The sequence below is a fragment of the Camellia sinensis genome, chromosome 3, assembly GCF_055761805.1.
Source record: "Camellia sinensis isolate YWXY chromosome 3, ASM5576180v1, whole genome shotgun sequence".
NCBI classification, from domain to species: Eukaryota; Viridiplantae; Streptophyta; class Magnoliopsida; order Ericales; family Theaceae; genus Camellia; species Camellia sinensis.
Genome location: NC_138963.1, coordinates 69,622,943 through 69,646,986, shown reverse-complemented (window position 1 = coordinate 69,646,986; position 24,044 = coordinate 69,622,943).

Below are 24,044 nucleotides of genomic sequence, written 5' to 3'. Positions count from 1 at the left end.
GGTGAAGAAGCAGAATGGCTTCGTCACTTCTTAGAAGACATTCTAATGTGGCCAAAACCTGTGCCAGCTATTTGCATTCATTGTGATAGTCAATCTGCAATAGGCAGGGCACAGAATCACATGTATAACGGTAAGTCACGACATATTCGTCGTCGACATAATACCGTAAGGCAATTGTTGTCAAACGGAATAATCTCAATAGATTATATAAAATCTAAAGAGAATATTGCGGATCCGTTAACAAAAGGTTTGACAAAAGAGCTAGTGTATAGTTCATCGAAGGGGATGGGATTAAAGCCTATTACATAAGAGTCGTCATAATGGTAACCCTACTTATATGACTGGAGATCCCAAGAACTAAGTTCAAAGGGACAACTAAGTTATGTATGGCTCGCCAGAAATCACCAAGGGATTAAAATTCCTACCCATTCCTATGGTGAGAGTGATATCTGCAACATATGTTGTCTGCAGGGGTATAAGGATATGTTTTGCTTTTAATGATTACTTATATCTTGATTAAGACATAAAATCAAGATGAGTATAAGAAGATACTCACAATAAGAATCACCTATATGAGTGTTGAACTGGGGCCAGTTCTATGAGAATGAAGAGGCTAAATTCTCTAGAAACACTTATGAAAACCAGGTGCGTTCAAGGCTAAAATGAACACAACAGTGAGAACCACGATGTGCTAGAAGATATTTTGTGTGAAATCTATTGTCTTGGCTTACACAAACGGCTGAACAATTCAAGGCATCGCGTCCATTGGTTAGCCAGTAAGTCCGATAGGTTATCACTAGGGAAGGTTCAAAGCCGAAAACTACCTATCCTGATGCAAGATATTTTCGACTTATACTCTTTCGTTAAAGTCTGCATATTGTTGCATTTCCATTGTCATCAAATTCCATTCATGTGGGGGATTGTTGGAAATGGTTATAAAATTCTAGATAAAACCAGAATTTTTTCCTAAGTTCGGTCTATTTTTTAGGTGGGCCCCGAGTGTCGATTTACTCGGGTCAAAGTGGTAACGCGTTCTATGCCGCGTTGTGATTCACGTGGTATATTTGGTTGCTCAAAACCATTACCGAGTGAATAGGAAATTGAAGCCAAAGTGTGCTCCATGGAAATGGAGTTTTGGTGAAAATTCCTTAAGGTTGTAAATTCGCTTGTCCCACACTGATTTGGTGAGAAGTTTTGAAAGGGTTTATAAGGCTTAGGGTGAGATACTTGGGGTGTGCCCCAAGGGGTACCCAAGTGTTTTAGAGGGAGAGGTTATGGGCAAAATGGGCTACACCCATTGGACCCAAAAATCACCACACAAGCGCGCGCGCGCCGCCGCCGCCGTCCGTCCGGTCGGTCGGGCGGGCTGGGCTGGGCCTGGGTTAAACAGGGCCCTTCCCGTTTTCAAACAGAATTAAACTGGTTTGGATTTATTTCTCATCCAAACAGAGTCCTTCCCGTTTTCAAACAGAAATAAACTAGTTTGGAATTAGTGCACACCCAAACAGGGCCCTTCCCGTTTTGCTATCTGTTTGAATTCAAAACCAACAGGTATCATACCTGTTCAATTCAAAACCAAGAGTGTGACAACCCTCACCTTGCTCTTGCCATATTTGCGTACATTCTTGCATGGTCTTGCCGCTTATGTTAATTAAAGGTTTTATCTTGGCTTGATTTGCTTAAGTTGCTTGCATGATTTTGTTCCTTGCTTAGTGTGTGTGTGTAGCCGAGATCATCCTGAGCTTAGTCCGCCTTTGACCCTTTGTACTTAGAACCATCTTGAGATCTTGTTCAACCCCATCTTCACCTCGGGCATTCATTGCCGAGATGTTTTGCACTTGAACCTTATCCGCAGGCAGGTATGGCCTAGGCCGAGATGTGGCGCACCCCGGCCAAGGTGTGGCACAGCTTAGTCAAGCGTCGTCCTCCCTAGCCGATGTTTTTCCATCCCGTTGTTGGATCCTTGTTTTGAGCCGATGTCATCTTGTTGCCGATGTGTCTTACCCGAGCTTGCTGCATAAGCTTTGTCAGAGGCTTGTCTTGTCCATCAATCACCTTTTTGGAGCCGAACCAACCCGGTAATGCCACATGTCCGAGCTGTTTGTTAAGGCAGCCGACAGACCTTGAAACAAATCATTTCTTGTCTCAAATCTTTGTTTTAGAGAGAGAAGCTCTAGAGAGGAGGAAGAAGAGTTCTTGAGTGAGAGTAGTCTTCCAAGCTTGATCTTTGTGGCTTGAACCGTTAGATCCGAGTTTTGAGGTTAGAATCTTGATCTCCTTTGGTTGTTCTTGCTGAATATCTAGCTGCATTGCATGATCGGATCTGTTTTGCATGTCATGCATCGTTTTGAAGTTGGTTTTGGAAAGAGAAAACGGTTTTCTATGTGTTCTTGAAAAAGGGTCTCTTTTGATCGAAAAGTTTGGAACGAAAAACCATGTTTGTGTTTGTTCTTGCATGACTTTCTTGAACGGGTACCCAGGTCCCTATTTTGAACTCTTGGCATGAAACTCAGATTTTTGTAACAAGTTGTGAGCTTGCATCCATCTTTCAATGATCATGTTCTTCATATTCTTCAAAGGAAACCCGGGGTTTTTCCTGACTTTGTTTAACGGGACCTCGGCTTAATCCTGGTCAGTACCCGGTGTGTTTTTATGAGCGGGAGCAGTGATTAAACTCCCAGCTTGTTTTGCTTTGTCTTTGACTTGGATCTGGCAAGAATGCCGAGATCATTTGCATGTATTTGGAGCTTGCTTTGAGAATGTGACTGCCATGTGATTGTAGGTCCTTGATATTTGCTTTGAGTCTACACCTGAAGAACTAGGTGAGTGGTATTATTGATAAAGCTATGTTATACTCGTTTTGATAAATCTTGCTTGCTTGTTTTGACGAAAGTATTTGATAGCATGAATAAATAGCTCTTGTTTGATGAGTCAAGTATACTCCTTGTTTTGATGCCATCTTTGGAAAGGATACGGTCCTTGTTAAATCGGGCTACGGGCCTAAGTAACACAAGTCCCTTGTGCTGGAGGACTCTAAACTTTCGCAGTACTATGTGTAAAGGATACGGTCCTTGTTAAATCGGGCTACGGGCCTAAGTAACACAAGTCCCTTGTACTGGAGGACTCTAAACTTTCGCGGTACCAAGTGCACAAGTCCCTTGTATTGGAGGACTCTAAACTTTCGCAATACTTTTGACCAAGCGATTACGGATCGTACAGCTTTTGTTATTTGATGATGAATACGGTTCATCCCTTGTCTCGCCGATGTTACGATATTTGATGATGAATACGGTTCATCCCTTGTTTCGCCGAAGTTACGATATTTGATGATGAATACGGTTCATCCCTTGTCTCGCCGATGTTACGATATTTGATGATGAATACGGTTCATCCCTTGTCTCGCCGATGTTACGATATTTGATGATGAATACGGTTCATCCCTTGTCTCGCCGATGTTACGATATTTGATGATGAATACGGTTCATCCCTTGTCTCGCCGATGTTACGATATTTGATGATGAATACGGTTCATCCCTTGTCTCGCCGATGTTACGATATTTGACGATGAATACGGTTCATCCCTTGTCTCGCCGATGTTACGATATTTGATGATGAATACGGTTCATCCCTTGTCTCGCCGATGTTACGATATTTGACGATGAATACGGTTCATCACTTGCCTTGCTAAAGTTTTGGTGTGTTTCGTTTTGAAGGACCTCGGCTTTATTCATGTAAAACCTTTATTTTTAGTACCATTCACTGAGTTTTGTACTCACCCCTCTATATATATGTAGGTGATGAGCAGGACGGCGGCGACGCCTAGTTCGTTGGGACACTTGTTTTGGATTCGTGTATTTGTCGGCCTTACTTTGTATTTACGTCGGCGATGCCCTGTTTTGCATGTCGGCGAATTCTTGAAAATCATGCTTCTTGACTTGTATTAGCTGTATTTTGTATATGTCGGCTCGAGAAGCCTTTTGATCAAGATGTAACATGTATTTTTGTACCTTGTTGTATTTAAATTGTGAAGTTAATTGGAAATGTTTGGCACTGCTTTAATCTACGCACAGCTCTTATGGACCGCTTGTAATTGATTTATCGCTTCCGCATTTGTGAGCCCCCTATATTCGTACTCTGATTGTGTTAAGTTTTGAAAAGTTGGCCTTCGGTAATTACGGATTACTGGCCATCACGGCACCAAACTACTAGGGGCGGTTTGGGGTCGTGACAGAGTGGTATCAGAGCACAAGTTCCTCGGTATACGCTGTTCACACACTTTGAGTCCTGAAGAGCATAGGATCTCCCTTAGAGAGATGTTAGGGTTGCATCATGGTGGTTGCTATTCAAACAAGGTGTGCATTGTTCTGATATGCTTATTTGCTATTTGCCTATGTGGTTATTTGCTTAATTGTTTTAAAATCATACTTTGCACACTCATAGCATCATGAGGAGAGGTAGACCACCACTTGGCCGAGATCAGCCCGAAGATAGAATGGACAGGTTAGAAAGATTAGTTGAAGGTTTGGCCCGCGAGTTGAGGCAAACCAGACAGCAGTTCACTAGTGCTACGTCGACTCAAGCCGAGCAGACCAACGGCCGAAATGTAGCTCCACCTCCACCTCCACCTCCTCCTGTGCCGCAGATTCCCCCGCAACCAGCCTTGTATGGGGATGGGACGATAGCTTTGATCAGGGAGTTCAAGAAGATGAGACCACCGAGATTCTCTGGGGGTATAGAGCTGATGAAGGCTGAGGCATGGGTTTTGGAGATAGAAAAGTTGTTCGAGATCTTCCCTAGCACCGACGCTCAGAAAGTGACGTTGGCAGCATTCACATTAGATGATGACGCCCGCAGGTGGTGGATGATGGTTAGAGGGAGCAATCCAGATTTGACCTGGATCCGATTCTTAGAATTGTTTTACAAGAAACATTTTCCCCTAAGTGCTCGAAACCGCAAGGCTACCGAATTTCATACTCTGACGCAAGGCAACAGAACAGTGGCGGAATATGACCGCGCTTTTACTGAACTGGTAAGGTTTGTACCTCACATGACCAACGACGAATATATGAAGGCCAGGAAGTTCGAGTGTGGGCTTCGTGGACCGATTCAAGACAGGGTGAGTTTACTCGATATGCCGACTTATGCCGAAGTATTGGACAAAGCCATTCACGCCGAAGCTAATTTGAACCGATACCAGAGCTCGGGAGAAAACCAGCGAAAGAGACAGAACTATGACAATCGCCGAGGACAGCTAAACACCAAGAAGAGAACGAACATGGACAGTACTGGTAACCTAAGGCAGGAAGGGAGTGTTAAACCGACGTGTTCGGATTGTGGGAAACAGCATTTCGGGATCTGCCGACGAACGTCTGGAGCCTGTTATGAATGTGGCGAGATGGGCCATTATGTGAGGGATTGCCCCAACACAAAGACTGATAACAACAAGAAAGGAGAAAATACCTCGGGTTCCGTTCAGAAAGGAAATGCTGGGAGAGTACAGATGAGACAGGGCAGAGTGTTTGCATTAGTACCAGGAGACACTCAGAATGCTGAGGCAGTGGTGTCAGGTATTTTACTAGTTTGCTCCCAAGATGCTTATGTGTTAATTGATTCGGGTTCTACTCATTCGTTTATATCTACTAAGTTTGCTGAGAAAATTAATAGAGAACTAGAGCCCCTTGATTATGTGTTGTCTGTATCTACTCCATCTGGGAGATCTATGTTTGTTGCATCCATTTACAGAGCATGTGTTGTTGTGATTGAGAATGTTGAATTGCTAGTAGATCTGATGCCTCTAGACCTAGCTCATTTTGATATTATACTGGGAATGGACTGGTTAGTTGCAAACAATGCATCTATTAATTGTGTTTCGAAAGGTGTCACCTTGAGACCCCCAAACCTAACCGAGGTTACTTTCCAGGGTAAAGGGGTAGTGCCCCCACCATACTTGATTTCGTCCATTAAGGCCTGTAAGATGATTCAGAAAGGGTGTCGAGGTTACTTGTGTAGTATACTGAGTGATCAGAATGGAAATGTTAACTTAGCCGACATCTCGATTGTTAGTGATTTCCCCGACGTCTTTCCGGATGAATTGCCTGGCCACTTGACCGATAGAGAAATAGAGTTTACGGTCGATATTATATCGGGAACGCAGCCGATCTCCAAACCACCTTATAGAATGGCCCCCGCTGAACTTAGAGAATTGAAACTGCAATTGCAAGAGTTGTTAGATAAGGGATTTATTAGGCCGAGCACTTCACCATGGGGAGCACCTGTTCTATTTGTTAAAAAGAAGGATGGCACACTCCGTTTGTGTATCGACTATAGAGAACTTAATAAGGTCACCATTAAGAACAAGTACCCGTTACCTAGAATTGATGATCTGCTTGACCAATTACAAGGAGCGCGAGTCTTTTCTAAGATCGACCTTAGGTCTGGTTACCATCAGCTTAAGGTTAAAGCCGAAGATGTCGAGAAGACTGCCTTTCGAACAAGATATGGCCACTACGAGTTTTTAGTAATGCCTTTTGGAGTGACTAATGCCCCTGCTGCATTTATGGATTTGATGAACAGAGTCTTCAAGCCGTATTTAGATGAGTTTGTAGTTGTCTTCATTGACGATATCTTGATCTATTCCAAGAGTAAGACTGAACACGAAAATCACTTGAGACTTGCCTTGCAGATTTTGAGAGAACGGAGATTGTATGCTAAGTTTAACAAGTGTGAGTTTTGGCTTCCTACTATCTCATTCTTAGGTCATGTGATTAGTGAAGAGGGTATCTCAGTTGATCCTAGCAAAATCGAAGCCGTAGTGAATTGGCCGAGACCGACTAATGTGTCCGAGATTCGTAGTTTTCTGGGTTTGGCAGGTTATTACAGAAAGTTTGTGAAAGATTTCTCCAGGATTGCAATTCCATTGACGCAACTGACTCAGAAGGGAACACTGTATGAATGGACTAAAGATCGGGAGTCAGCCTTCCAGGAACTGAAGACGAGGTTAGTTACAGCGCCAGTGCTCGTACTCCCAACAGGTAACGAAGAGTTTCATGTCTATAGTGATGCATCGCATAAGGGTTTGGGTTGTGTATTAATGCAGAAGGGTAAAGTTATAGCTTATGCATCTCGTCAGTTGAAACCTCATGAGAAAAACTATCCTACCCATGACTTAGAATTGGTGGCCGTGGTATTTGCTTTAAAGATTTGGCGTCACTATTTGTATGGAGCTACTTGTCAGGTTTTCACAGATCATAAGAGCTTAAAATATCTATTCACTCAGAAGGAACTGAATTTGAGGCAGAGAAGGTGGCTTGAGTTGTTAAAAGACTACGATATGCAAATTCAATATCACCCCGGTAAAGCCAACAGTGTAGCCGACGCTTTGAGCAGGAAGTCAGATGGAAATTTGGCGTGTTTAACCGTGATGTCAGCAGAACCGACTATCGTTAATGAAGTAAAGACAAGACAGATGGAGGATAACTTCCTCAAGAAAATTGCCGAGGAGATTGACACGAAGCCGAGACCAGGGTATACCATCGAAAACCAAGTACTCAAGTTTGAAGGAAGGTTATGTGTGGCCGACATTCCAGAGCTGAAGAAAAAGATTTTGCAGGAAGCTCATGGTTCCAAGTTTGCTGTCCACCCAGGGAACACCAAGATGTATCAAGATATGAAACAGACCTTCTGGTGGCCAAATATGAAGAGAGAAATAGCCGAATTTGTGTCCCAGTGTTTACATTGTCAGCAAGTGAAGGCAGAACATCAAAGACCAGCAGGACTTCTTCAACCTTTGCCGATTCCTGAGTGGAAATGGGAGCACATCTCCATGGATTTTGTGATTGGGTTGCCGAGAACACCAAAGAGTATGGATTCAATTTGGGTTGTTGTGGATAGGTTAACTAAGTCAGCACACTTTCTACCCGTTAAGGCTACCTTCAACGCCAATCAACTTGCCTTGCTATATGTGAACGAGATTATCAGACTTCATGGAGTGCCGATATCAATTGTTTCAGACCGAGATCCTAAATTTGTTTCTAGATTTTGGCAGAGTCTTCAGAGAGCTTTCGGAGCCGAGCTGAGGTTTAGTACAGCCTTTCATCCCCAGACAGATGGGCAGACAGAGAGGACAATTCAGACACTCGAAGATATGCTGAGACTTTGTGTATTGGATTTCCAAGAAAGTTGGGGAACACATTTGCCTTTAGTGGAATTCGCTTACAATAACAGTTACCAAGCTAGCATTGGCATGGCGCCGTATGAAGCCTTGTATGGAAGAAAATGTAGGTCGCCGATATGTTGGACCGAAGTCGGGGACAGAACTTTGCTTGGTCCCGAATTGATTCAAGTGACAACAGAAAAGATTAAACTTATCCAACAGAGGATTAAAACTGCCCAGAGCCGACAAAAGAGCTACGCCGATCAGAGAAGGAATGAGGTAGAGTTCGAAGTTGGGAATCATGTATTCCTGAAAGTCTCACCAATGAAAGGAGTTTCCAGATTTGGAAAGAAAGGTAAGTTAGCACCCCGCTATATTGGACCATTTGAAATTCTTGAGAGAATTAACCCCGTTGCCTACAGACTTGCTTTGCCGCCAGATTTGAGCCAAGTCCACAATGTGTTTCATGTTTCGATGTTGAGAAAGTACATCCGAGATCCACTGCATGTAATTGATCATTCTGAAATCGCAGTTAATGAGAATCTGGGCTACGAAGAAAGGCCAATGAGAATTATTGACCGACAAGTGAAGCAATTGAGGAACAGATCGATACCGATGGTAAAGGTCGAATGGAAGGAGCATTATGGCACAGAAGCCACGTGGGAAAAGGAAGAGGACATGAGAGTCCGTTATCCGGAGTTGTTCTGGGAACAAGGTAATCTAAGTTTGGGGACCAAACTTCTTTAAGGGGGGTAGGATGTGACAACCCTCACCTTGCTCTTGCCATATTTGCGTACATTCTTGCATGGTCTTGCCGCTTATGTTAATTGAAGGTTTTATCTTGGCTTGATTTGCTTAAGTTGCTTGCATGATTTTGTTCCTTGCTTAGTGTGTGTGTGTAGCCGAGATCATCCTGAGCTTAGTCCGCCTTTGACCCTTTGTACTTAGAACCATCTTGAGATCTTGTTCAACCCCATCTTCACCTCGGGCATTCATTGCCGAGATGTTTTGCACTTGAACCTTATCCGCAGGCAGGTATGGCCTAGGCCGAGATGTGGCGCACCCCGGCCAAGGTGTGGCACAGCTTAGTCAAGCGTCGTCCTCCCTAGCCGATGTTTTTCCATCCCGTTGTTGGATCCTTGTTTTGAGCCGATGTCATCTTGTTGCCGATGTGTCTTACCCGAGCTTGCTGCATAAGCTTTGTCAGAGGCTTGTCTTGTCCATCAATCACCTTTTTGGAGCCGAACCAACCCGGTAATGCCACGTGTCCGAGCTGTTTGTTAAGGCAGCCGACAGACCTTGAAACAAATCATTTCTTGTCTCAAATCTTTGTTTTAGAGAGAGAAGCTCTAGAGAGGAGGAAGAAGAGTTCTTGAGTGAGAGTAGTCTTCCAAGCTTGATCTTTGTGGCTTGAACCGTTAGATCCGAGTTTTGAGGTTAGAATCTTGATCTCCTTTGGTTGTTCTTGCTGAATATCTAGCTGCATTGCATGATCGGATCTGTTTTGCATGTCATGCATCGTTTTGAAGTTGGTTTTGGAAAGAGAAAACGGTTTTCTATGTGTTCTTGAAAAAGGGTCTCTTTTGATCGAAAAGTTTGGAACGAAAAACCATGTTTGTGTTTGTTCTTGCATGACTTTCTTGAACGGGTACCCAGGTCCCTATTTTGAACTCTTGGCATGAAACTCAGATTTTTGTAACAAGTTGTGAGCTTGCATCCATCTTTCAATGATCATGTTCTTCATATTCTTCAAAGGAAACCCGGGGTTTTTCCTGACTTTGTTTAACGGGACCTCGGCTTAATCCTGGTCAGTACCCGGTGTGTTTTTATGAGCGGGAGCAGTGATTAAACTCCCAGCTTGTTTTGCTTTGTCTTTGACTTGGATCTGGCAAGAATGCCGAGATCATTTGCATGTATTTGGAGCTTGCTTTGAGAATGTGACTGCCATGTGATTGTAGGTCCTTGATATTTGCTTTGAGTCTACACCTGAAGAACTAGGTGAGTGGTATTATTGATAAAGCTATGTTATACTCGTTTTGATAAATCTTGCTTGCTTGTTTTGACGAAAGTATTTGATAGCATGAATAAATAGCTCTTGTTTGATGAGTCAAGTATACTCCTTGTTTTGATGCCATCTTTGGAAAGGATACGGTCCTTGTTAAATCGGGCTACGGGCCTAAGTAACACAAGTCCCTTGTGCTGGAGGACTCTAAACTTTCGCAGTACTATGTGTAAAGGATACGGTCCTTGTTAAATCGGGCTACGGGCCTAAGTAACACAAGTCCCTTGTACTGGAGGACTCTAAACTTTCGCGGTACCAAGTGCACAAGTCCCTTGTATTGGAGGACTCTAAACTTTCGCAATACTTTTGACCAAGCGATTACGGATCGTACAGCTTTTGTTATTTGATGATGAATACGGTTCATCCCTTGTCTCGCCGATGTTACGATATTTGATGATGAATACGGTTCATCCCTTGTTTCGCTGAAGTTACGATATTTGATGATGAATACGGTTCATCCCTTGTCTCGCCGATGTTACGATATTTGATGATGAATACGGTTCATCCCTTGTCTCGCCGATGTTACGATATTTGATGATGAATACGGTTCATCCCTTGTCTCGCCGATGTTACGATATTTGATGATGAATACGGTTCATCCCTTGTCTCGCCGATGTTACGATATTTGATGATGAATACGGTTCATCCCTTGTCTCGCCGATGTTACGATATTTGACGATGAATACGGTTCATCCCTTGTCTCGCCGATGTTACGATATTTGATGATGAATACGGTTCATCCCTTGTCTCGCCGATGTTACGATATTTGACGATGAATACGGTTCATCACTTGCCTTGCTAAAGTTTTGGTGTGTTTCGTTTTGAAGGACCTCGGCTTTATTCATGTAAAACCTTTATTTTTAGTACCATTCACTGAGTTTTGTACTCACCCCTCTATATATATGTAGGTGATGAGCAGGACGGCGGCGACGCCTAGTTCGTTGGGACACTTGTTTTGGATTCGTGTATTTGTCGGCCTTACTTTGTATTTACGTCGGCGATGCCCTGTTTTGCATGTCGGCGAATTCTTGAAAATCATGCTTCTTGACTTGTATTAGCTGTATTTTGTATATGTCGGCTCGAGAAGCCTTTTGATCAAGATGTAACATGTATTTTTGTACCTTGTTGTATTTAAATTGTGAAGTTAATTGGAAATGTTTGGCACTGCTTTAATCTACGCACAGCTCTTATGGACCGCTTGTAATTGATTTATCGCTTCCGCATTTGTGAGCCCCCTATATTCGTACTCTGATTGTGTTAAGTTTTGAAAAGTTGGCCTTCGGTAATTACGGATTACTGGCCATCACGGCACCAAACTACTAGGGGCGGTTTGGGGTCGTGACAAAGAGCCACATACCTGTTCAATTCAAAACCAAGAGCCACCTTCACATCTATAAATAGGACCACCCTCATTTGATATTTTCCATTCAGAAATTTCGTATTTCACTTCTGCTATTTATATTCTTCATCTTGCTGCATTTTATTTCCGAAAGAAAGAGTGTAAACACTTAGTGTGTTCGTAAGGCAAACAATTAGTAGTGCTGCTATTATTTGTGGTAGATCATTTCATCCTGGGAGATAGACGTCCGAATTCTGAAAGCACCGTGGAGAGGACGAATCTGTCTTAAGGACACAGTGTCAAACACTGGACTTGATCAGAAAATAATTCAAAGAAATTAAATCAAGTAAGTTATTTAATTTATTTTCAGTGTTGTTTTTATTTATTTAAATCAGATTTTAATTTTGTTTTTGTAATAAAATAAAATCTGTTTTTATTTATTTATTTTTATTTCGAGTTTGATTTTTGTAATCAAACAAATTCTCTCCTTTTCTTTATTTCTTTAAATTCTATTTGTTGTTGTGTACACAATAGAATTAAATCTTTTAAATACAGTGAAGATTGTCCTACAACTCATGTTTTTTTTTTAAAAAAAAATATTTATTATTATTATTTTTTTGGAGTTGTTTCTTTTGATTTGTGCTGACTGTGAGACAGGTATGTCTTAGACAATGACTTGCAAGTAAGAACTTTTCTTAACGAACATGGGTTCAAAAAAATCAAAACCAAAGGGTTACAAAGTTCAAAATTTTCCAATGTGCAACTGTCTTGGCTTCTAGTTGCTATCAAAGATTTTATCTCCCAGGTGACAAAAAGATAACTTTATTGTTCTTGTTTTTTTTAGTGAAGTGGATTAATTTGTAATTTATGGCACAAGGACAACATATACATAAGTTTTTAAGCTCGATACTCAAATGTCTATTCAGAGTTATGATCCAACATATAATAAAAAATTAAAAAAAAAAACTATGCTATCAAAGGGTATATAGGAAGTAGGACCCAAGTCTGGTCAGAGGATTTAATTGTTGAGGTCATTTTGTTTGCTATGTTGTGACTTTTGTGATTGTTTTGTTTATTTTCAGGTGATTCATTTTTCTCAATCCTTTTTCAAATCTGATACAGGGTCAGTTTTAGATGATTACTTGGAATACATGTTGTTACAGTTCGCTACCAATGTTATTGGATGGATCTGTCATACTTTGGTCACTTCAAGTCTCTTAAAGGCAAGTCAATCTAACCCAGGCCATTAATTTCAGATGGGTATGTGAATTTGGAATTAACAAACTCTTAACTGTTGTTAAATTTGCCAACCGGTCCAAATTTTATCTTGTAGAAGATTTTGTTCTCCATAATTTTGTGTAGTTATGAATACTACTCACTTCTACAATATTTTTATTTTTATTTTATGAGATGTCATATGTTCATTCAAACATTTAGAAACATTATGTTTGCTTTTTCTATGTATTGACCATTGACAACCCCAAGTTTCAACATCTTTGATTTGCCACTACTAACATTTGTGATAACTTGAAGAGGAAATTATGTGTCGAATTTTTTTTGTTGTTTTTCTTTTTGGAATTTGTGTCAAAAGAGCATGCCTTACACACCACTATACCTGGTATGTATTACTATTGTCCCCATGTCATTTAGTAATCTATTTGACGACAATAAAGAAATTTCTTAATGTATTGAATCAGGATGTGTTGATTGCAATTGAATGGGAAATATATTCTGATGGGAAAGGTTTTTAAAACCGCGGATCGTCTTTGTGGTGTCCTTGGATGAGATGTTTGGTGGAAAGATATCTGTTTCCATGGTATTTCGTCTTTTTTTCGCTGTTGTTATCTAAAAAAATGCGATATAGCCTTCTGAAGTTTGTAAGTGGTTTTGTTTCTTCAATTTAAATTTTCGTTTAAACTTGATCTGGACTCATTGATTGATGTTTAAGGCTATTTAAATTTGAAATTATCATTGCGTTCATTAGAGACATTACAAATTGATCCCATCAAACGTGTTGTTAGGGGTTAAAAATCTTCCTTGCTTGTTCCTAGGTCTTTTATTTCATTTTATTTAATTGTCATCTTATTTAAAGGTTGTATATTAACCTCTATTTGATGAATAAAGGGTTGTAGTTACAACATTAGAAAGAACTATGTTTTTAAGAAGTTCGTTTTGAGTAGTGTATAAAAATTTGATTCTTTCAAAAGAGCATTTGGAGCTTGCTTAACCACAAATTAACATAGTTATGGAACTCTACGAATAAAATACCAGTTGTATATAGATCTAGAGGTTTACATTTTGTTGTGTAGCATATTGCTCAGTCTAGGATATATCTACACCTTTATGTGTACAAACATAATATATGCGTATATGCCAATTAATTGAAGGATGATGAACTTTTGTATAGATACTAGAATGCTGACATTTCTTTGAAGGTGTCATAACTTATTTCCATTGCTTAATTTTCTCAGAAATGCATCTATTCTCATTGTTGATTGAGATGTTTAATTACTCATGTGGGATTTGATGACTAACAAAAAAAATGTTGTATTTGATGTTGTTAGGAGTTAAAGCCAGATTTCGGATATAATTTTTATGTTTTTGTGTATTTGATGCTATAGTAGAAAAATTTTTATTTTTGTATTTGATTGAGATGTTTAATTATCCATGTGGGATTTGATGACTAACAAAAAAAATGTTGTATTTGATGTTATAGTAGTTAAATTTTTATGTTTTTTTGTAATTAACATTAACACATAATTATATTGTCATTAATTATTTTTATTTTTATTTTTTAGATATTTCCCATGTAGGAGTGTGCTTCTTGTGGAATGCATGCTTGTGGAGAATGTGGCTAACTTTTGTTTTTGCTATCTATGAAGAATGATGAGAAAACATTTAATTTTGGTTTATGTTATTTTGAATTATGAACAAAATCATGTATTTAAACATTATATATGTATTATGGAATATGTAGTGGGATAATTTTGTTGATGTGTAATTATGAATGGAAGAATATTTTATTATGGAGAAATTTTAACATTTTTAATAATTTTATCGCAGGATGTTTTTTTCTTTTTTGCGACAGCACTACACTGTCGCAAAAAACAGAAAATTTTAATATTTTTATTGATTTTGTTACAGGTTTTACTTTTTGCGACGACACTAAACTATCACAAAAAATAGAAATTTTATTATTTAAAATAGAAAATTTATTATTTTTTTAGTACTTTTTGCGATGGCAGTACACTGTCGCAAAAAATAGAAATTTTTATTTTTAATACTTTTTGTGATGGCACCACACCGTCGCAAAAACAGTGTTCTTGCTGTTGCAAAAAAAAAAAAAAAAAAAAAAAAAAAAAAAAAAAAAAAAAAAAAAAAAAGAGAGACTATTGGTGACGGCATTTTTTGCCGTCTCAAATAACATTTTTAGCAACGATAAAATAGTGTCGTCGCAAAAAATCAATAAATTTCAAACATTTTTAGCAACTGCACAGTGCCGTCGCAAAAGGCAAAAATGTCGTTGCAAAACATTAGCGACGGCACTGTGCCGTTGCAAAAACTCTTTTGCAACAACCCTAGTTGCGACCCCCCTCTTACCGTTGCAAAAAGTCATTTGCTATCGCAAAAAGTTTTTTGCGACGACATTAGGAGTATTAGCGACGGCATTTTGCCGTTGCAAAAAGCTAAAATTTTAGTAGTGGGTATTGTAGTCCCAAAAAAATTATAAATTAGGGAAAAAGGATCTCATGGGATAGAAATCTAAATATATTGAACTTGATGGAACACCAGAAAACTTTATGGACTTATTAGGTTATAAGTCTATTAAATAGGATTTATAAATAAATCCTCCATAAAAAATATGCATATGTTTATGCATATTTATTATAAAAAAAAGAAGGTAAATTTGAGTAAAAAAAATTACATCCATCCCAAAATATTAGTCTTTTATTCTATTTTTTATTATCCTAAAATATTAGTCCCTTTTCAAAAATCAGGGACTAAAATAATATGAATTACCTATTTTGCCCCTTTTTTAAAATTCATTAACAACACAAAAAGTATAATTATGACAATTGATATTCCCAAAAAATGTACTATCAAAGGGTAATTTTAAAAAATTAATATTTTTAAAATGCAATAATTATACTAGGGACTATTATTTTTGGATAGAGAGAGCATTTATGTTTAAAAGTATTAAATGAATAGTTAGACATATTTATATATTAAAAAACCAATCTAAATCGAGTTGCCCAAAGTTATGGGTCATATTCTGGCCTTAGCCTTTCCCCAAATTTTTTAAGTTATTGGCTCATCAATATAAATATTCAATAATAATAAATTTAAACTTTATGTCTAAATTATATCATAGTTTCTCAGATTGTGACTGATATAAGTTAGTTTGGCGGGTTCCAATATTAGATTAAACACTAAAATTAGCCTAAAAATTGAGTTTGAATCGATTTTTATACCAATAATTCTTGGCTCAATCCTAGTCTTTGGAGATTTGTTTTAATTTTTTTTCCAATTCATGAGTTACTTGGCCTACTTATTTATTTGTTTTTGAATTAGAAATATAATTTTAAATATTTATTTATAACAAAAATAGGAAATATGAGCATCCACCTTATTTGGAAATTGTTTAAAAGTTACCTTTTCTTAATTTTTCTTTCCTTCAATTAAAATAAATAAATAAATCTATATTAATTTTTTCCCCTATTTTTGATGTCCTTTAATTCAAAAAAGAATCAAAAAAATTGAAGGAAAAAAAATAATAGAAATAAAAGACAAAAGACAAAATAAATTAAGCTTACTTGAATTTTTCTCAATAACAAAAAAGTAACTGAAAAACTTCATTCTAAAAAAAAAATTACTAAAACTGCATTCAACAAATCATTCATGCAATACAAGTTTGTACAAAACTAGTAATTACCAAAGGAGTTTCTACAATGACCCTTAAAAAAATCAAATATGAACACCAGATAAAAAAAAAAATACAAAGTAAATTTAAGAAAAATTATTAAAGAAAATATTTTTCACGCTAAGGTAACAACTTAGGAAGCAAGTTTGAGCACAAATCATAACTCATATTGCAATTCACGCAACCTCTACAACAAAATAAAAATAAAAAATTAAGTAGAAAATCAAAACAAATAAATAAAAAGTGTTTAAAAATTGAATGTTTCATTACATACATTAAGTAGCTAATTGAAGTCGGTAGCTAGTCGCCGAGCTAGGTATGGAGCTATCTCTCTTCTTGGATGTTGTCATTTCTATGCTAATAGTTCTCTTTCTCTTATCTGAGTAGCTAGCAATGCTATCCCAGGGGATATTGGGAATCCCCGATGGATGGAGGCGGTTGAATCTAAGAGTTTAGTTCCAAGAGATTGAACAAAATGACCTGAAATAGGATAGACTCATTGAGGGAATGAACCCCCGCGCCCCTCTTCAAATTCAGTAACGGGACCCTGAGAGGGTTAAGCAAAACCAGAGGTGTCAGGAGCATTGGAAGTTTCATTCCTGACAATCCTATGTTGCTCCATCGACCTTGGAGAGTCAACTGGAGTTTTACCCTCAGTTGTATTCCGAGCTGTCTCCCTTTTCTTTTTCTTCGGGGCAGCTATGTTCACATCCTCTGACTCATAATCGAAGTGGTCTCATGTGATTTCATGCGCGGCCATCATGAAGTTTGGGTTTAGGCTGCTTGCAGTGATAAAATTGCTCGCAAAACCCCCTCTTACTCTAGATGGACATTGTTATGACACAAACTCACCCCTATAGGTTTAGTATCATAACTGACCAGTAATCCTACGATTATCGAAGGCCTTTGAAATAGATTAGCAAAATAAGGGGCCAGCGAAAGCAAATATCAAAATATAAGGTCTATAGACCTGTGTAGACTTATATGTGACAGAAAATTTAAACTTACATTTACATAACATATGACGGAGTTATCCCTATTTACAGAGTAATGTAAAGACTTTCCCAAATAAACAAAAGAAATAAAAGCTTAAAACTTGTTCATTAGCTTAGTCACAAACATTGTCCACATAAACTTAACCATAAAAGACTTCCGGAAAGTGCACTGGTTGGCTGACACAAATAGAATCCAGAATGGAAGTCTTAAGCCTAGTCACGCACCTGGTTATCTACATACATAATATAAATAATGAATTGGAGCCTAGTGAATAACAACAGAGTAAAGGTTTTAATGAATGATGTCCATAATAGATTCAAAAATCAGAATTCTGATCAGAAACAGATTCATATACATATTTAGATTTGTAAACAGTTATACAAGGTACATCAATTAGCGCTAACATATCAGATTGGTCATAAAGATCCATATACAGAGCAGATGGTTATCAAGACCTTATTCATATCAGACAGATGATTGTGCACAATCGTAACAGATAACCATATAAGTTTCTGTAGCTCGCCTTTTCGTGCTCCTTTCGGATACGATAGACCTACAGTTCAAATTCCTGTGGTTCTGAATTTGATTCCACAAGTGCAATGTGAAATAGATAAATACAAATGAGTCCACATCTGGCAATTCTTTTGGAAAATCGATTTTAATCAAAATACCAAAAATAGACTGCTTTGCCAAATACAGAGTCGCCACCTAAATATATTTGAAAAATTTAGGAAACCCATGACTCGTGCCAAAGGCCACGTGTCCGTCATCACTAAGATTGTCTTGGATCGAGAACTTAGGTACGAGATGTGAAGGTCATGAATTGAGCACCCCACTCGCCCGATCAAAGATCGGCCTCTACTAATCATGATATGATTCTTATTTACATTATATGCTCTTGTTCCGGTTATTAGGCTATTGTTACTATGTGATGCGCACACAAGTATAGACTAATTTGCAAAAATTAGAACACTTTGAGTTATGTTTGTTTTGAAAAGTGTTTGAATATGTACCACTTGAAAAAGTGATCTCATATATACATTACTCAAATTATTCTAATTCAAGCAATTAGCCTTCATCCATAGGCATTCAAGCAAGTATATCAATTAAGCACTTAGTCTCATGGTATCATGCTAGACATGGCAACAATAACACGCATGCGATATACTAAAGCACAAAAATGCTCACCTCGTACTCCAAGGTAAGCCAAAAGAAACAAAAGAGTTAGAAAACATGTATGCCCCTAACTAATGCAACACATGCAATGATGCAATTAATAGGCTCGACTACTAATTATGACATGTGAATCAATTTGAAAGCATACAGTTTAAAAACGTATTCAACGAAGTAATAAACGATAATGCTTATTAGAATGATGAACTGAGCCTCGATGCATGCAAGACAAGTGGATGCGAACATGGGAAATGCTAAAAGAATCATGATGTTCTAAACTACCCATTATAAGTAAGTAAATAAAAAGGAGAAAGACGTGGGGTTGGAAGATATACACATTATTACATATTTGCCCTCTTACAAGAGGGTCCGAATGAATAAATTAGCTAAGCTACTTAACTAATTATTACAAACCAAATGAAATAAATTAACTATACTGGCTAATTATTACAATACCACGAATCAACTAACTACTTTAGCTAATTAAATAAGTACAACAGAAAATTAATTAGCTATTCTACTTAGTTTAATACAAAAACTAACTAGCTAATTACAATGCACAATTAATTAGCTAATTAATTAAATATTATGAGCCATGGGGATTGAGTGTTGACCATTGCATGCATGTAGATTTCCACCCGAAAAAAGTCCCCTGTTTTGTTGCCAGAATGCCTCTGTTGCACAGCTAGAAAATTGCACTGTTTTTCCACCTCAACCTCTGCTTTGCTCTGTTGGAAAAATGACACTGCCTGGCTAGAAAAAGTGGCCAATAACCCAGAAGTAGTGGCCGGCCGACCACTAATGGTGGCCTATCACCCAGTAAAAGTGGCCTGCCAGCCACTAATGTTGGTTCTTTCCTGCTGTAACAGAGAACAAACAGAGTATCTCAAGAGATGTTTGTCCGTCCTGCCTCTCCTTATCATCAAATAGCTCAAAGGAGGGGTAGGCTTGATTCGCAAGCCATCAACCGACATAATTTCATTACATGATAACTTATGAACCAAGGGATACAATTTTGATAAATGCACGATAAAAGACTCTCAAAACCTCTTCCCTATCACGGATTGATCAAGGGAAGTGGTTGACCTTGGAAACTCGAACCATTTCATCACTAACAAGTATGAAATGAACCAAGTCTCCATGTGTTCAATTAACGTCTGATTGAATGCCAAATCATTTTATTATCGTGCTTCATTTTAACCCCAATTTATTACTCTATTTTAATTACCTTCCATTCACTAGTCAATTGAGTTCAATAATGAGTTTTAAGTCCACTAATGAAGAGGAGTACCAAACCAAATGTTGTTTTAGACATGAGAGGGAGATCATGTCGTTGGTAATGAACCCCACTCCTTCAAGCTTAAACACCACTCCTTTTTGGAGTAACTCTAAAAACAAAGAGAAAAAGATAAGAAAGGGGAGAGGTTGCAGAGATGCTTAGAGGTGAACACAAGTATGGAAGGTAAGAAATAAATGCTATCAACTCAAATAGGTTGGTGGCTAAGACCTAAATTATCAAGCCTATGAGGACTATTGCACTACAAGCATACTATACAAAGCATGAATGAAGCTAACCCATAAAAACAGTCCAAAAAAGTGTTGGAATTAAGACAAAAACAACTACAACAACAAACTCAAATATTGAGGGATTAAAACTAGCACACAAGCAGAAGGAGGGGAAGCTAATTCCTCCACTTTTAGGACTTCAAAACATGATTTTTGCCTCTGAAAAACTCTTAAATTCAGGGTTAAAAAAGCTCAAAAATAGTTGATGAGAAGATGGGAAACACAAGGGTAAAGGCCGTAGAAGCAAGGTTCAAAGAAGGGTTGTCAACCCCTCTACCTTTAATGGCCTTAAACCACAAGTTTTAGCCCAAAAATATAGGTAATAAACAACTCAAAAATAGCAAGAAAAGATGAGAAAAAGATGGTACAAAAGAACTTGAATGTATACCTCTTGAAGAGGAATGATCCCTTGAATTCCCAAACCACTATTTCACACTCTCAAGAGCCTCAAGAACTGAAATGCAAGCTCAAATCACCTTAGCAAGGAACTCTCTAGGTTTGGTTTAGAATGTTTAGGAAAAGGTTATGTAAGTTGCAAGAGAGAGAGAGAGAGAGAAATTTTCCAAACTTTTGCTCTCCAAAATTTTCTGAGATCAAAATTTTTTCTAACCTCTCAAACAAAAGAAAAGGTCATCTATACATAGAAATATATGAGAGACCCTCAAAAATATCCCTACAAACACAGCTGGAATGATGCATGTATCTGTGGGGACAACTGACAGAAAATATCTTATTTTTTGCACTAGTGGCCGGCATACCACACTAGTGGGCCCTCAGGTCCCTGGATGCTCAAGCTTGAAAAACCACTATTTTGGTCCAAAACGAGGCACAAGGTTTGTAGGTTCAAAACTGAGGTTTCTTGTTGAGGAAGTCACGCATTTGACAAGCGTACACATTCATCATTGAGTGATCAATAAGTGGCGCCCAAATCTTAAAGGACGTCAAAAATGGGGTGTCTACAGTTGCTCCTCCTTGGCAGAATTCGAAATCATGACATGACATGAGTGAATGTCAAAGCCCAAAGACGACCTATTTTGAAAAGGTCGTAAGACTTGGGAAAACAATCAAAACATAAATAAAATTGGTTGAGCTCGCAAGCTGCCTACGTATCCTTTTGTAGAGAATCAAACTAGCTTAGTTCTGGAGCAAGATCCAAATGATATGCACGAAAAATATACCTTGAAAGCTGGACTCACACACTTCACGAAACCTACTATTTTGAAAATTCATGATCATGCAAGATGGTACAATAAGCAATAACATATGCAATAAGCAATAACAAGATGTCCAACTACGTTTCACGCGGGAAGAACTAAAAACGTGCACTCTAAGCACGTTGAAATTGTGAAAAGAGGGGAGAAAAACAGCTTAGGGTCACGTTTCATGCATCTTGAGATACTCTAATCACCTTGAAATTGTGAGAAGGAGAGAAAAACCACTGAGGGTCGCGTGAAACGTGACCTGAGGTACTCTAATCACACTGAAATCGTGAGAAGGGGAGAAAAACTACTTAGGGTCGCATTTCATGCGTTCTGAGATAAAAATCACTCGGGGTCGCATTTCACGCGTCTTGAGATACTCTAATCACACTAAAATCATGAGAAGTGGAGAAAAACTGCTCAGGGTCGCATTTCACGCGTCCTGAGATACGCTAATCACGCTGAAATCGTAAAAAGATGAGAAAAATCGCTCAGGGTCACGTTTCACGCATCCTGAGATAAAACCACTCAGGGTCGCGTTTCACATGTCCTGAGATACTCTAATTACGTTGAAATCGTGAGAAGAGGAGAAAAATCGCTTAGGGTCGCATTTCACGCATCTTGAGATAGATGCAAAAAGTATGAGATTGTATGATAAATACACAATGTAGTGAAAGTATGCGATAGATGCACGAGGTGAACAGGTGCGATAGATGCACAAAGTGAACAGGATTGAAAATCAATACAATGACAATGCATGTTTCATGCAAGATTATAGACAACCAACATATGATGTTAATTGAAAGCATGTTTTATGCAAGAAACAAGAGCACGTTTTATGCATGATTGTGCTATGTAAGAATCAAAAGCAAGTTCAAAATAAAAGCTTGTTCTATGCAAAATTGAAGGCATGTGCTATGAATGATGTAAGGCACTCGTACAACATAAGTGTATATGAAAACACACGTTCTATGCAACAGAAGAGAACAAATATGTAACTTGACAAAACGAACAAAAGCGATGATTGGTAACAACCTCTGACTTACCCCTCGGAGACTTTGCAACATGCTAAAAAAGGATACACCTCATTCATATTGGCACGTGAGGCACATTCACGCACCAGAACACAACGGGTTTTGGGAACGACACAATCGGAACACAATTTTGAGCTCCTCGAAAATCAATCTGGACCTAGAAGAGAACCTTTCATACACTGTTAGGGCAAAAAAGGAACAAAACTAGCACTAGGCCACAAATAAGGCCTGCCAGCCATTAATAGTGGGCAGTCGGCCACTAATGTAAAATCGGGGCAGATTCGTCATTTTGCTTTGGGTCTTCATTAAATGCGCATCCAAACCTCATTTCCTCACACACCCAAGTTCAAAATCATCCTTTATCTCTCTGCAAGTGCTTTCTCTTTCTAGATTTGTGCTTTGTACGCGTTTTCCAACACCCCACGCAAACTTTATTCGTAAACCCTCTTTGATCCTCTACACTTTGAACCGATCAGATTTTGTTTTCATTGATTTTCTCAAGTTTTCAACACTTTAGGCTTGTTTCCCTCGAGTTTCTCACGGGTTTTGTGAACTTTCCTGGGTTTTTATTTTTCTCCCATTTTCTCTCCCCTAGGGTTGACTTTTTCTAAGTTTTCCCTATTTTTCTTCATTTTCTTCACTTTCGTCACCAGTCTTCACCCACTCTTCAGATGGCAGACAACATTGCCCTTCTTGAGGTTCCACCTACACATTCACTACCTGTTGAAGCCAAGGAGCCGGCGGTCGCTGAGGCTGGCGAGGCAGCAAAGGGCGTTGCGGCCGACTTCGAGGCAAAGTTCGCTCCAGGGCTCGAGCTTGAGCCACTACCATTAAGGATGTGGCTCTTTGATCCAGTCACTTATCACCCTTGCACACATATGCTAGCACCTGGAGGCATGATGCGTTTTGACGATTTTGCTGGTGGCATGCCAGAGGACATTTTGCTGAGAGAGCCGTACTCTCACCTTTCCTACGGCGTTTCTGAGGTACAAACTTTATTTTCATACTTTCTTGCCTTTCATTTGACTGTATTTCTTACACTGCCTTTCATCTGACTGCTCTTTTATCACTGTATTTCATTTGATTTACTTTTTCTTTGCCACAGGGGGACTCACGTTCTTGTAGGGGTTATAGGGCAGTGACGGTCAAAGATTGGTATCATGAGCTGTCGCCCGAGGTCCGCGACCTTGTTGATGAGGCCGGATTTGTCTTATTTTGCACAGCTCTCTCATGACATATGGTGAGCCGAGCTCTGCTTAGAGCGTTGGTGGAGAGGTGATGGAACACCACCAACTCTTTCTACTTCTCTTCCGTTGAGATGATGATGACTCTCTATGACTTCTCCATGATCACAGGCTTAGGAGTTGGGGGTGATCTGATCCCCTTTGACATGGATATGAGCGAGTGAGAGGCAGCTTGGATCTACCTGCTTGGAGTATGCCCACCTCTATACAAGTTAGCGATGGTGAGATACAGCTAGTTCTCCAAGAAATTCCGCGGGAGTGAGCCCGAGACACAAGAGAAGGTAGAGCAGTACGTTTGGGGCTTCTTGATGTTCTTCCTCAGTACTACTTTGTTTGCGAACAGGTGAAAAAATGTGGG